At 38.7% G+C, this 15,269-nt stretch overlaps 1 pseudogene; it reads right to left on the reverse strand.

Moving 5' to 3' along the window:
* Window positions 1-192: 192 nt before the first annotated feature.
* LOC114397410 lies at window positions 193-14,137 on the reverse strand (annotated as a pseudogene).
* Between the last annotated feature and the right edge of the window lie 1,132 nt (window positions 14,138-15,269).

Genomic DNA, 15,269 nt, shown 5'->3' on the forward strand with positions numbered 1-15,269 from the left:
CATAATCACAGCCTCACAAATACGTAAAAAACATAAATCATTTATCAGGAATGAGAAATCATGAGTTGTTTCTGACGAGTTTAGATGGGAATCATATAAAGTATAAGCTGGTTCACGTTAACAACACCTACAAATTAAAGTTACAAACTTTTAAGCACACAAGATTTCAACTAGAGGGAGAGAGAGACCGTCTCAGTCAGAGGCTTCATACTTTTTAAGTTCAGCTTGAAGATCAAGAATTTCTCTCACGTTCTTGTTTCTAAAAAAAGAAAAGGAAAAAAAATGTCAAAAATTGAATCAGATACAAAGGAAGCATACGGTTGATGACTTATTTCTAGTTTCTATTATCCATACATGAAAAAAAAAATGATATTAAACACAAAGAAAGATATAACATAACAAAACAGAAAGAACATAGTTGAGTTGAGTCCATGACAAACCAAAGAAGATTTGCTTGCACATGGAAATGAAAAGAAATCAACATTTGACACCTTTTAGCACATTTTCAGAAACAATAATTCTTGATCACAAAATGAAGAGATAAAACAGAATCTTGAAAGAGAAGAAACCATTCTCTCATACACACGACACACAAAAAGAAGTGCATGACGACCCATGATTGAAAAAAAAGATTTTGAAGCATTGAACACTGATGGGGTGCTCCAGAATTCACCATGCACCAAATGATGCAAAACTAAATGGAAGGAAAAAAGAAAAGAAACAAAAAAGAAAGAAAGTGAAGAAGAAGTTCCATCACCTTGCGAGTATGTATCTCTGACGAACTTTCTTTCCCTTTACCGCTGCAATGAGAATCAAAACAAGAACACAGACGAAACAGTTTCAAGATTTTTGAATTCTCTCAGCTCAGAGGAAGCTATGGAATAAGACTTCATTTTATTCACTCAATTTGTGAGCTGGCTCTAACTGAATTTGTCTTTTAAATAAAACAAATAAATGAATTCAACTTCCCCCGAATAAGTTAGTCTCTAAACATTTACAACTTATTACTATTTTGTTATATATTTTACAACTTATTATTGTTATAGTCTTTCTAAGTTACATTATATATTCCTTTAATTAGGACTTACTTTCAATTTAGTCCCTAAATGATATACGTGACGACGTATATTACTATGTTCAATTGAAAAATTTGACTATGTAATTATGCCAGTATAAGTATAAACAGTGCATTAGAGTAATTTATACCACATTAAATTAATAAACCAATAGAACATAATGAAAGACAAAATCAATTTATTTGAAAATCTAACAATAATAAAACACTTATTACAATAGATTATTGTTTCAGTTCGTTATAATGATATAGCAACAAAAACTATCGATCACTATATATTTTTTGGGGGGACATGTTGATCACTATATATATATATATATGTACAACAAGATTTATTTATTATTAATTATTTATTTGCTTTAGTACAGACTCATATGTTTGCTACTCGGTCAATCATTATTTATGATGAGATTTTTTTATTTTTACTTAAGTATTTTTACTCAATTAAAAATATCATATTATTTTTACTTTTTTCTATTATTTCTGTGGTAAATTATCGATTAAGAAAACCTCTAAATTATAACTGGGGTAAAAGTTTATTAATCATAATCTTTAAATAAAATATAGTATTGAAGTTTATTAAACATATAGTTTTACCCCTTTATGTATTTCTCTATATGTCCCCTTTACGTAAAAACTTATTCAATTGTTTCATATATGTGGAAACCTTACCGATTGGTCCTTGCCATTATACATCGATTGTTAACTTCTTAACTTATGTATTCTTAATTTATTTTTTTATACATGTAGTAGTGTATTCTTAATTTAGTCCATATATATGTAGCTAGCATATTCTTAATTTCCATGCCCTTCGGTAATGTGTTGGTGTCATTAATTATTTTTACATCATTGTTTTGTATCTCATGTTTTTGTATGATCTCACGTTCACTATACTTTGTAATTTTTCATATTCATTATTTTGTGTTGTTTCATGTCATGTAGACTTATTTTCTATGAGCATATTAACTTTTAGTTTGATTTATTCCATATGTTCGCCTTACTTATTATACTTATCAAGTTATTTAATTAATTATTAAAGTTGTTTAAAACAACTAAAAACTAAATTCCAAATATAAGTATATTAATTAACATTTTACTTAGAATTTATTCAACTCGTTAAAAAGTTATTAAATTATTTAATAAAAAATAACCAATAATGGACACCAAGAAGGGTCCTTAGTCCTGACCATCATACAAACACACCTTAAAGGTCAAAATTGCTAAACCTAACCACGATTATTCCTTTCCCTCATCTTTTGCCAATAATAAAGTCTCACAGTTGAGTAAATGGTGGAACGTGGAAGGATCAGCCATTGCGCTAACCTCAGATTCCCCACTAGGTGGGATGAGAGTGATGCCAAGCTCATCAATGCCAATGCAATGCTGTTCTCTGGAAGGGTTTCTCCCCCCCCCCCATAGAAATGTTCATGGATGGTGCTCTCACAATACATGTTAGCAGATTATCACACATAAAACCTCTTTTCCTAACAACTTATTGCTATTTAAAATTTTAGATCAATGTTTTTATTTTTATTTTTATATGTTAGTTGTTAGCATATTTAAATTTAAAACAAAATTATTTTTTATTTTTATCTGCTAACTGTTAACATATTTAAATTATTTTTTAAAATCATTTTTGTTTCTATCAGCTAGCTATTAACATAATTAAATTTAAAAACAAAATATTCTCTTGTTAATTTAAATTTAAAAAAAAAATCTTTTTTGTTTCTATCTTCTGGCTATTAGCATATTTAACAATTGAAACAAAATTTTTTACCAACTCCAACACTTCACTTGTGCTTTCGGTTTTCAAATAAAATTATTATCACTCATCCATTTCTTTTTTCACCAAAACATTTCAATTATGTTTATATTATTTATTGATAACTGCCGAACTTAGATATAATTGATAGTCAAATCAAACAGAAATTGTTAAATTAAATTTCTTTACTTTACTATTATTTTTATTATTTTTATGTGAATAATCAGCATTTTAAAACCATTTTAGTTCTTTACTAGTGCGCTTTAGAGATAAATGGGTGCAGAAACATAAAGTTACTGCTCTATGCTAACATAAAATCACAGGCTGAATTTGAAAATTGTTTTTAAATTTACTGCTCTATGCTAACATAAATGGGTGCAGAAATTGTTTAAATTTACTGTTATTACTAACAAAAAATGGGACAACATAAAATCACAGGCTGAATTTGAAAATTGTCTCACGATTTTACTGCTCTATGCTAACGCATTTCTAGCTAGGAAATGCAGCTCCACCATAGATCGAATGCAATGTAAGAAACGCTTAGAATCACAGCAAGAATTTTCTTCACACGGACTCATTATTCATCAAAGACCTAGTATACTGTTCTTGGAAATTATGCCTTTGCTTTTGAGGAAGTCATCCGCAGCAAGGGTTATAGAGTTGTAGTGGTAACATTGACCACTTAGGTTTGTGAATGTTTTGCAATTACCTCATTACGTTTGATCTATATACTTGGCATGACACATTAAGCGTTTAGTGATTTATAGGACGAGAGAGAGAGTGTGTGTTGATGTCGTTTTGTTTCTTTTCCCCCTTCCTCTTTTTTTTTTTTTTAATTTTTTCCTCCTTGTACGAATTTCTTTTATCCTTAACTGCTGCCATAGTCGGAATTCCATTGTTGGAATTTCTTTCCCTCGCCGTCTTAGAATCCCATCGTAGAAGAGAAAGAAAAGGAAAAAGAAAAAGAGTTTATATGTATCTTGTTGACTCTTTGGCAAGTGTATCAATTCGCTTTAAGTAGTAATTTTCGGCAATCGAGTATCGTTTTCACAGAGATTTTATTACACTTTTATTTAATACTCTTCAATTTGTAAGTAAGAGATAAATAGTACAAAGCAAGAATAAAAGCAAGAGTAATTTGTAAAATCAAGCAATCAATAAATTAATTAAGATGAGGATGTTAAGGCCGGACAAACCTAATTGGCCTACGATGCATGAATTTATGATGTTTCATTACCAATGTAATTGAACATGTTCTACCCACATCTATCAGTTTACTTGCCCCTGATGTCTCACGATGACAAGCCTATTTCAATTACTTATCTCCCAAATGCGTTTGTGAAGACTCAATAATTAAAATGCATTAAGATTGAATTCTAGATGTTTACTAAATGCATGGACATTGGGACATTAGGTGTTACCAGGTATGATCTCGTTCCATCAAGCTAACCTTTTCCTCTCTGTGGTTCATGTTCCATTTCTTGACTTGAATTTTGCTTCCAGAACCAGTGTTTCTCCAATGATCAGTAGCATCTCAAGTGTTGTACCTTTCAGAACAAGCTAAAGAATTATGACTTATCATGCAATTATTTATTCAGAAAACACATACTGAATTCTAATATTATTACTACCACTTTTTAAGTTCAAGACATAATTTAACAGAAGGACATCAACTACATTTAAAAATAAAGACATAAAAACATCAAAAACATGAAAAAAAACATAAAGACATGGAAAACTAAGATCATGTGCTGCTTTGGCCCAGATCTGCCCATGGGCCCCAATTTGTTGCTACCAAGTCAGCAATAAGGTCTTCATCAACTGCAGCATCCTCTCCGGCTCTGGCTTCGGCTCCAGAAGGCTCCCCCCCACTATGAGTAGAGGGCTGGGCTCCTGGCCATGCGACCTGCTGAATATAGGCCTATGGAGTCGTGAGAGGTGGATCCATCTTCAGGTGCAGGGACAATCGATGCAGGTCCTGAATAATGATCTGTTGGCCCTTATAGAGAGACCCGGGCATCTGTCCATGCATATCCAACAATGTTGAAGTGGATGCCGGCGGAGGAATAGGTGCCTGAGATGAAGGCTGAGAAGGAGGCTGAGGAGGAAAAGAAGCCTCTGATGCTGATGCTGGGGCTCTGGTGCGTGTGCGGTGGACCCCTGGAAATGTGATAGATAGGTCGGCGGGGTTCCAGCAGTTCTTCCGAATATAAGTAAGGTTGATCACAGGACTGGGTGACTCAAAAATCAGGGTATCACAGACAACCCCCTGAATGTCACACAGCGTTGTGATCAACACTAGAAACCCAAGCCATATATGAGTCGGGCCCTGTCGACATTAATATCAGAAGTATGTGAGGTAGGAGCAAGATTAAAATAAGAAAGGACACTCCATGTCTGAGCGAGTGACGTCAGGTCCTTTTGCAGCAGCTTCCAGGGGAACAAAACGTCGCCTAGTGTACACAAGGTGGCAACGATGGCCTCGTGGTCTGGAAGAGTGTGGAGGTACTGGGAGTAAGCTGGGTACTCCTCCCCATCTGCAAGGATGACCGGGGTGTCGAGGAAGTCATTAATCGTCTCTGCATTGAACCTGACCACCTACCCTTGAACCCTGCAAAACTTTAGACTTCGATCCTCTGGATCATATAAGTTGGAGTAGAACTCCTTCACCAGAGCGACATCAATCCTCTTCTCTGGCAGCCTGGTCAGGACCTAGTCCCATCGATGCCTCTGGAGCTCCTGAAGGAACTCATCGAACATCCCGAGTGCAAGCTCGACGTTCCTCTCTGGAAGAATGTTCCGAAGCTGAAGGTTATCCTGATATCGATGCCATGCGATCTCTGATGTGAATCGAGACGAATCCCAGGTGGATTCCTCTCTGGGAGTGGGCACAACTCGACGTTTACGGGCAACCATCTGAAAAGAAAAGAAAAAGAATAAGAAGAACAGACTGCAATTAGTAAACAGAGGGGGTGCAAATAGAAATTCAGATAGGGGCGCAAACAATAAAATGGGGGTGCAAAAAGAAAAACAGAGGCTGATGGGCTTGAAGGCCCAACCGCTTTTAGCGCCTTCTTCCTGGCTACTGCTGGCACGTGCTTAGCGCCATGGTTGCGCGCTTAGCGCATTTGTTAAAGTCATGAGCGCGCTTAGCGCCTCGGTGCATGGTGTTCCATCTGCTGTTTGGGCAGGATTAGCGTGCTCCCCTTTCTTCTTGAAGTTGTCTGTTCTCGCTAAGCCTCTTTGTAGGGCATAGCGTGATGGTACCTACAAATCATTTTGGCAACAATCCAGATTCCAAATCTTACCTCGTTTTGTGAAAATTGCGTGAGAGGACTAGGAAGGTGAGTATGTTCGCAGGAAAACGCAGAGAAAGAGTGCAAAGGGAGTAAGAATGCGCAGGAAAGGGGAAAGGGAGAAAAATTGATGTCGCTGTAATTTAAAAATGAGTAGAGGGAAGTTGAGGGGTTGGGCAGTTTCGAAACTGCCCAACAGTTATGGTATACGCGCTTAGCGCGCAGGAGCCGCTAAGCGCACCAAGGGAAGCGTCCCTTGGTATTCCCTTTCTTAAAAAAATTTTAAAATTTAAAACATACCTTGGCACTCAGCGGGTGTACGTGCTGAGCGCAGATGACATCATGTGCGCGCTTAGCGCCTATATGCGCGCTAAGCGCGTGGCTTCGTGTAGCCCACTCCTTTTCTGCTGTTTGCGCCCCTACTGCTGTTGTTTTCACCTGTTGGGCTATTTTTTTTTTTTTTAGGATTACAGAAAAATGACTACATTTGTACAAAATATGTTGGGTTGCCTCCCAGCCAGCTCTTAGTTTATTGTCTTTAGCTAGACACTAGGCTTCCTTCAAGGGTCATTCAAGTAGATGATGGTCTTCAATCTCTCTAGTTGTCCACCATTATAGACCTTTAAGCGCTGTCCATTGACGATCCATTTCTTCTCAAAATTCTCTTCTCTAGGGTCTACCAACTCAACTGCTCCATGAGGTCATACTTCTTTGATTATAAACGGCCGTGACCACTTGGATTTTAGCTTACCTGGGAATAGCCTTAGCCTTGAGTTAAAGAGTAATACCTGCTGTCCTGGCTGGAATTCTTTCCTCTGTAGCTTCTTATCATAATATGCCTTCATTTTTTGCTTATAGATTCTGGATGACTCGTAGGCGTTTAGTCTCATTTCTTCCAATTCCAGCAACTGTAATTTCCTCTTTTCTCTGCATGTATTATCATCAAAGTTGAGCAATTTGAGAGCCTAATATGCTTTGTGCTTCAACTCCACTGGTAAGTGACATGCCTTCCCATACACTGGCTGAAATGGTGATAAGCCGATGGGAGTCTTGAATGTTGTCCTGTAGGCCCAAAGAGTATCGTCGAGCTTCAAGGCCCAATCTTTTCTTGATGATGCAACTGTCTTTTCAAAGATTCGCTTGAGTTCTCTATTGGAAATTTCTACTTGGCTGTTTGTTTGAGGATGAAAAGGCGTTGCCACCTCATGTCTTACATTTTAGTGCTATAGGACTCTCCTCAACTGATTATTGTAGAAATGTGTTCCCCCATCGCTAATCAAGGCTCGTGGGACTCCAAAACGGGAAAAAATGTTCTTCTGTAGAAATTTTATCACCACCTCGACATCGTCTTTTGGAGTGGCTATGGCCTCTACCTATTTGGAAACATAATCCACAGCTACCAGGATATAGACATTCCCGTATGAAGAAGGAAGAGGCCCCATGAAGTCAATGCCCCGACAATAAAAGATCTCTACCTCCATGATGTTCTGTAGGGGCATCTCATTGCTTCGAGAAATCCCCCCTGTTCTCTGGCATTTATCACAACAACGCATAAACTCGTAAGCATCTTTAAAAATAGAGGGCCAGAAAAAAACCTGATTGTAGCACTTTTGATGTTGTTCTGTCCCCACTGTGGTGACTGCCATAGGGTGAACTGTGGCAATGCCAAATAATGCTTCGTGCTTCCTCATTTGTGATGCATCTCCTATATAGATTATCAGTCCCTGCTCTGAACAAATGAGGATCATCCCACACATAGAAGCGGGTGTCATGCAAGAATTTCTTCCTCTGACTCCAATTAAATTCTTTTGGAATGATTCCCGTGGCTCTGTAGCTAGCCATGTCCTCAAACCAAGGTCTGGTGGCAACCTGCAAAAGAAACTCATCAAGAAATTCTCCTTTTACCTCTAGTTCTTCCTTGGTGATTTCTTCATTCTTTAATCGGGACAGGTGATCGAATACCACATTCTCGGATCCTTTATTGTCCTTGATGATGATGTCAAATTCTTATATCAGTAGGACCCATCTGATCAACCTCAGGTTAGAGTCTGTCTTGGAAAGCAGGTGCTTAGTGGCAACATGATCTATGAAAATGGTGACCCTCGACCCTATCAAATAAGACCTGAATTTCTCCAAGGCAAAGACAATGGCTAGCATCTCCTTTTCTGTGGTGGCATAATTCAGTTGTGCATCATTAAGGACCTTGCTAACATAATAGATGACGTGAAATACCTTGTCATGCCTCTGTCCCATAACTGCCCCCACTGCATAATCGATGGCATCACACATTAATTCAAAGTCTTTACTCCAGTCTAGTGCAATCATCACTGGTGCAGTAGTGAGCTTATTCTTTAGCATCTGAAATGCTGTTGAACATTCTTCATCAAACTTAAAAACCACGTCCTTATTCAGTAGATTGCTTAAGGGCTTTGAAATCTTCGAGAATTCCTTGATGAATCTCCTGTAAAAACCTGCATGCCCTAGGAAACTTCTGACACCTTTGACATTCAGTGGTGGCAGCAACTTCTCAATGACATCTATCTTTGCCCAATCAACCTCAATCCTTCTAGCTGAGATCTTGTGGCCCAGGACTATGCCCTCCTGAACCATGAAATGACACTTTTCCGAGTTTAGTACCAAGTTAGTCTCTACGCACCTTTGTAGTACCATCTCCAAGTTCTTCAAGAAGTTGTCAAATGAGGGTCCAAAAACCGAGAAGTCGTCCATGAATACCTCAAAGCTTTTCTCCACCATGTCTGAAAAAATGGCCAGCATGCACCTCTGAAATGTGGCTGATGCATTATATAACCTGAATGGCATCCTTCTGTAAGCAAAGACAAGGGCATGTAAAGGTCGTCTTCTCATGATCTCTGGGGTCCACCGCGATTTGGTTGTAACCTGAGTATCCATCCAAAAAACAATAATATGTCTGTCCTGCAAGCCTCTCCAACATCTGATTCATAAAAAGTAAGGGAAAGTGATCCTTCCTTGTGGCTTCATTTAGCTTGCGGTAATCGATGCATATTCGCCATCAGTGACAGTTCATGTAGGTATCAAGTCATTCCTTTCATTTCTTACGACTGTCATTCCGCCTTTCTTAGGTACCACCTGTATTGGGCTTACCTAAGCACTGTCGGAGATGGGGTATATGAGCCCAGCCTCCAGAAGTTTGAGCACCTTTTTTCTTACCTCTTCCTTCATTGTTGGGTTCAATCGTCTCTGGGGTTGTTGGACTGGCCTGTAATCGTCTTCCATCATTATCCTGTGCATGCAGTAAGCAGGGTTGATTCCTTTGAGATTGGATATGTGCCACCCAATTGCTTCCTTGTGTTTCTTCAAAATGTCTACCAACATGTTTTATTCTTCTTTTGTGAGTGCATTACTGATCACTACAGGTTTAGCGTCATCTTCCTCCAGGAACACATACTTCAGATGATTGGGCAATATCTTCAACTCTACCTTCTTCTTCTCGGACGGAGCCTCATTCTTTAGTGTCTCAAAATCAGCTTCTCCCTCAAGAATACTTTCTTGTCGATCCAAGTCCTCCAAGCAAGCCTTCAGATCTTCTTCCTCTTCACTGGTTAGGCAGTCCGGCGCATTTACCATGGCTTTTTCCAGTGAACTCTATGGTGTCTCGAGAATACTGACGTCTTCTTTATCAATCTCCTTCACTCTGAAGCACTTCCAACCCTCCTATGGGTACTTCATTGCCTTGAAAAGGTCAAAGGTTATCTTTTGATTGTCAATACTCAACTCTAAGCTTCCATTCCCCATGTCCACCACACAGTTGGTAGTCAACATGAAGGGTCTGCCTAGGATAAAGGGAATCTATGTGTCTTCTTTGATATCCATGATAACAAAGTCCACCAGAAAAGTGAAGTGGTGTACCTTGACCAGGATATCTTCTACCACCCCGTATGGTCTTGTGATTGAGCGCTCCGCCAGTTGAAGCGTCATCTTGGTGGGATTTATCTTCAAGTTTCCAATTCTTTTGCACATCGATAAAGGCATCAGATTGATACTTGCCCCCAGACCAATGAGGGCCTTATCTACCGCTTCCTTCCCTATGGTACAAGGGATGGTGACACTTTCGGGGTCCTTGAATTTCTTGGGTAGCTTCCTCTAGATTATTGCACTGCAATTGCCCCTTACCACAATATTTTCATTGCCAATATACTTCCCCTTCTTGGTGAGGATGTCTTTCATAAATTTGGAGTAGAGGGGGGGCATCTGCTGTAAGGCTTCCCCGAATGGCATTGTGATTTCTAGCCCTTTGAATATTTCCAAGAAACGCTTGAAGTAGCACTCCTTGTTCTTCCTGGTGGGTGCCATAGGATATGGGAGATCCTGTGGGGGGGGGGGGGCTAGTGATTCTTCCTTCTTGGCCTCTCGTGCTATCTGACTCTTGATCTTAGGAGGTGAGACCTCCTTCTCTTCTTCCTCTGCCTCTTTCTCTTGTTCTTTCTTCTCTGTCCTTCATTCCTCTGACTGGTCATCTTCTTCTGCCTTACCCATTTCCTATGCTCTTTTCTAGCCTCGGGTCAACACTGCCTTGCATTCTTCCTTTGGGTTCTTTTCTGTGTTAGCCCCAAAAGTTCTAGTGGGTCGTTCGGCTTTTTCTTGAGCCAATTGGCCCATTTGAATCTCCAGATTCTAAATGGTTGTGTCCATGCTTTTCTGATGTGACCTTGTCTCCTGGATGAATTGCAGCAGTAGTTCCTCTATGTTGGTAGGTTTCTCTTGCTGATTCAAACCCTTGCTGGGATGCTGGTACAGTGGCTGGTTCCTGTGCTCCTCGTATTGATTTCCTTGATTCCTCCAGCTTGAGCCTTGTGTGAAGTTTCTTCCTTGATTGAATCCCGGTGGCTAGTGATTAAATCCTGTTGCCCCCTGATTGAATCCAGACAGATTTCCCTGGTTGTAGCCTTGGAATTCGTGGCAATGTGGTATGCCCATGTAATTTACTTCTCGAGAGGGATCTTGTTGGACTGCACATTGTCCAGGCTCATGTGTCCCTCCACATGTGAGGCATCCTTTTGCATGCATAACAGAAGAGTGGGAAGAACTTACTGCTTGTAATTGTTGAGGCAACTTGCTGAGGGCTTCTGTAAGGGCTTCTATTTGTCTGGTCAGCAGCTTGTTTTGTGCCAGAGTTGCGTCTTGCGTGGTGAGCTCCAAGAGGCTTCTTTTTGTCGGGACATAAGTGCAATCACGAAGGATGGCTTGATCACTAGCCGCCATATTCTCGATGAGCTCCATCGCTTCTTCAGGTGTCTTCAGCTTGATCTTACCTCCTGCGGTGCATCTAGTAGCTGCTTCAATTGAGGTCGCAGGCCATCTATGAAGATGTTTAGCTGTACCGGCTCACTGTATCCGTGTGTTGCTGTTTTTCTTAGCAACCCATGGAAACGGTCTAGCGCTTTGCTGAGGGATCATCTGGAAATTGATGGAAGGAAGAAATCTTCATCTTCCCTTCAGCGGTCTTTGTTTCTGGGAAGCACTTCTTTATGAATTTTTCTACAACCTCTTCCCATGTTCTTAAGCTGTTGCCTTTGAAGGAAAGCAACCATCTTTTTGCCTCTCTTGCTAGTGAAAAGGAGAAGAGGTTAAGGCGTACTGCATCTTCTGGAACTCCGGCTATCTTGACGGTGTTGCATATCTCTATGTATAAGGCTAGATGAGCGTATGGATCTGCATTTGGGAGACCATGAAAGAGGTTCCCCTGAATCATCTGAATAAGAGAGTGAGGGTAGGAGATATTGGTCGCTTGGACTTCCGGCTTTGCAATACTTGTGAAGAATTGAGGGGTGACGGTACTAGAGAAGTCCTCTAGTGTGACTCTTCGTGCCGGCTCCCCGTCCATCTGAGTGTGATCTGGAGAAGGAGAAGATGAGGTGTAACTGCTTCCTTCTATGTCCTGCTCCCTTCTTCTTCTTGCAGCGTTGTTACGTCGGCAAGTAGCTTCAATTTCTAAATTAATGGGAACAACGTCTACAGAATAATTCTAAGGAAAAAAAATTTCCTCCTGAGTTTCCTCTACCAAAGCCACTTTGGTTTCCTCTTCCTCCTCTGGAAGCATAATTCTAAGGAAACCATTTTTCCTATAACATCTATCGATAGTATGATTATCTATATCACAGTAGGTGCACATATTTCCTGATTTAAATGAGTTGGTGTTAACTGCATTAATCAGACTGGTTTTTCCCATTATATCATTACTTGCAAGTTATCTCTCTTGATGAATAGCATATGAGAAGACCTTAGCTATGCTAGGCAAGGGATCCATCATCAATACATTGGATCTAAAAGTATTAAACTGATCATTTAGACCTCTGAGGAACTGCATAACCCGATCTTGTTTCTTTCTCTCCATAACTCTAGTAAGAGCATTACACACACACTTTGGATAACATGAACAAACTGGATCATTTTCCAATTCATCCCAAATAATATGCAATTTTGTAAAGTAATCAATTATAGATTGATCACCTTGTTTGATAGATTGCATGTCCTGCTACAATTCTGAAATTCTCAGCAAATCCCCTTGTGAATACCTCGGCCTCAAATACTTCAATATGACTCGTGCATCATCCATCCAAAGAATGTTATGTCTAATGGAAGGTGAGACTGAGTGAACAAGCCAAGCAACCACCATATTATTGCACCTCTTCCAAGTTGTATGAAGTGTACGGTTTGATGCATATCCTTTAATGGATCTGTTGACAAATTTAACTTTATTTTTGGCACTTAATGCAGTAAGCATTGATCGACTCCACAAAGTGTAATTTGTTGAATCAAGAATTGGAGAAACCAGTGCAGTTGCTAGATTTTCTCCTAGATGAAGATAGTATGGGTTGTGGATATTCAGAGATTGATCTTGCGAAGATGAATTGGTATTCATGATGAAAAAATTGAAAGAAAACTCTAGAAGAAGCAAGAGCAGAGTTTCGCAACATAGCTCTTCAATGGAAGAGCTCTGATACCACCATAAACCTCATGCATGTCGTGGATATTGAAGAGAGAAATTGATATTGAAGGGAATGAATTAGCTCACAAAGATGGTTATTACAGTTGAGCATATAGTTAGTTGTAAGGGTAACTAACTCATAACCAACTATAACTAACTCAGATAACTCTAGTTACATAGAGACTAACAAACTAAGCAAACTCTAGTTACATAATGATTCATGCTAAGAGACATGGCCAAGAAAAAGGCTATCTTGAGTCCTACTGGTAAAGAAAATGGATTCTTGAATCAGCTTTGTTGGATGAAGATAAGTTCACATCTGGGATGTGTATTTTAAGTTTGATATACGAAATAAAATATGAGTTGTCCAATTCTCATTCAACGGTTCCAATCAAGTGATTGTGTGAATGTGCTAAATGTGTGACTCCTACAACTAATTGTTACAGTGTAGGACTAGTCTTTACAACAATAGCAATAAGGTATTCTCTGTTACATAGATGATACGATGTCATTCCAAATCATAGTAATAAAAATTGCATTCTCTCTCTCCAACACAAACACATTGCATGCACTCAACAACAGAGAAGGTAGATTCAAATCCAAGCATGATGATTAGGAACATATATAATAGATTATTCATCTCATGACAATGCAGATAGAAAAAAACTAAAAACCACTCAAGTTTGATTGATTACCTTGCTAAGAGTATTTGCTGACAATGGAGCAATGACCATGATTTCAGCCCAATTACAGAGCTCAATGTGAAGCATAGGATCACCTGGCTTTTTCCAAGTTCTCCAATCTTTCTCATCACGATATACAGTTACATCCTGGGGAAGTGTTTGTTCATCAATAAAACGCAAAGCTGATTTTGTGAGAACTACCTTCACCACTGCCCATTCTGCAAAACTACGACAAACATTCCCAAATTTTACTGCACAAACACTTCCACAAGCAGCAAGCAGAACCCGAGGCTTCTCTGCCATAGCTTTTGCCTTGGCTCTTAAGTAAGCTCTTCTTGCCCCAGAGGAATCCATCACCAACAGATTTCAATAATATCTATGTCCACATTAATGCAAAGTAGTATTAGAAAACCAATCATCACATTCACACATGCACGGCTCAAAAACTCTTATTATCATATTCAACACTAAATAACTATTGGAGATTTTCATCCCTTGAGAATGGAACAGTTTAGACTTTAGGCCATATCAAGACAAAGGAAACACTTTCATCAAACAAAAGGGAGTACATAAGAATACCGTACTACCTCTAGATGAAGGGAAAACAAAGATCAATTCATTTTTGTTGCATAATCATAATCACAGACTCACAAATACGTAAAAAACATAAATCATTTATCAGGAATGAGAAATCAAGAGTTGTTTCTGACGAGTTTAGATGGGAATCATATAAAGTATAAGCTGGTTCACGTTAACAACACCTACAAATTAAAGTTACAAACTTTTAAGCACCCAAGATTTCAACTAGAGGGAGAGAGAGAGACCGTCTCAGTCAGAGGCTTCATACTTTTTAAGTTCAGCTTGAAGATCAAGAATTTCTCTCACGTTCTTGTTTCTAAAAAAAGAAAAGGAAAAAAAATGTCAGAAATTGAATCAGATACAAAGGAAGCATACGGTTGATGACTTATTTCTAGTTTCTATTATCCATACATGAAAAAAAAAATGATATTAAACACAAAGAAAGATATAACATAACAAAACAGAAAGAACATAGTTGAGTTGAGTCCATGACAAACCAAAGAAGATTTGCTTGCACATGGAAATGAAAAGAAATCAACATTTGACACCTTTTAGCACATTTTCAGAAACAATAATTCATGATCACAAAATGAAGAGATAAAACAGAATCTTGAAAGAGAAGAAACCATTCTCTCATACACACGACACACAAAAAGAAGTGCATGACGACCCATGATTGAAAAAAAAGATTTTGAAGCATTGAACACTGATGGGGTGCTCCAGAATTCACCATGCACCAAATGATGCAAAACTAAATGGAAGGAAAAAAGAAAAGAAACAAAAAAGAAAGAAAGTGAAGAAGAAGTTCCATCACCTTGCGAGTATGTATCTCTGACGAACTTTCTTTCCCTTTACCGCTGCAATGAGAATCAGAACAAGAACACAGACGAAACAGTTTCAAGATTTT

Source organism: Glycine soja, chromosome 18 (assembly GCF_004193775.1).
Source record: "Glycine soja cultivar W05 chromosome 18, ASM419377v2, whole genome shotgun sequence".
Classification (NCBI taxonomy): Eukaryota; Viridiplantae; Streptophyta; class Magnoliopsida; order Fabales; family Fabaceae; genus Glycine; species Glycine soja.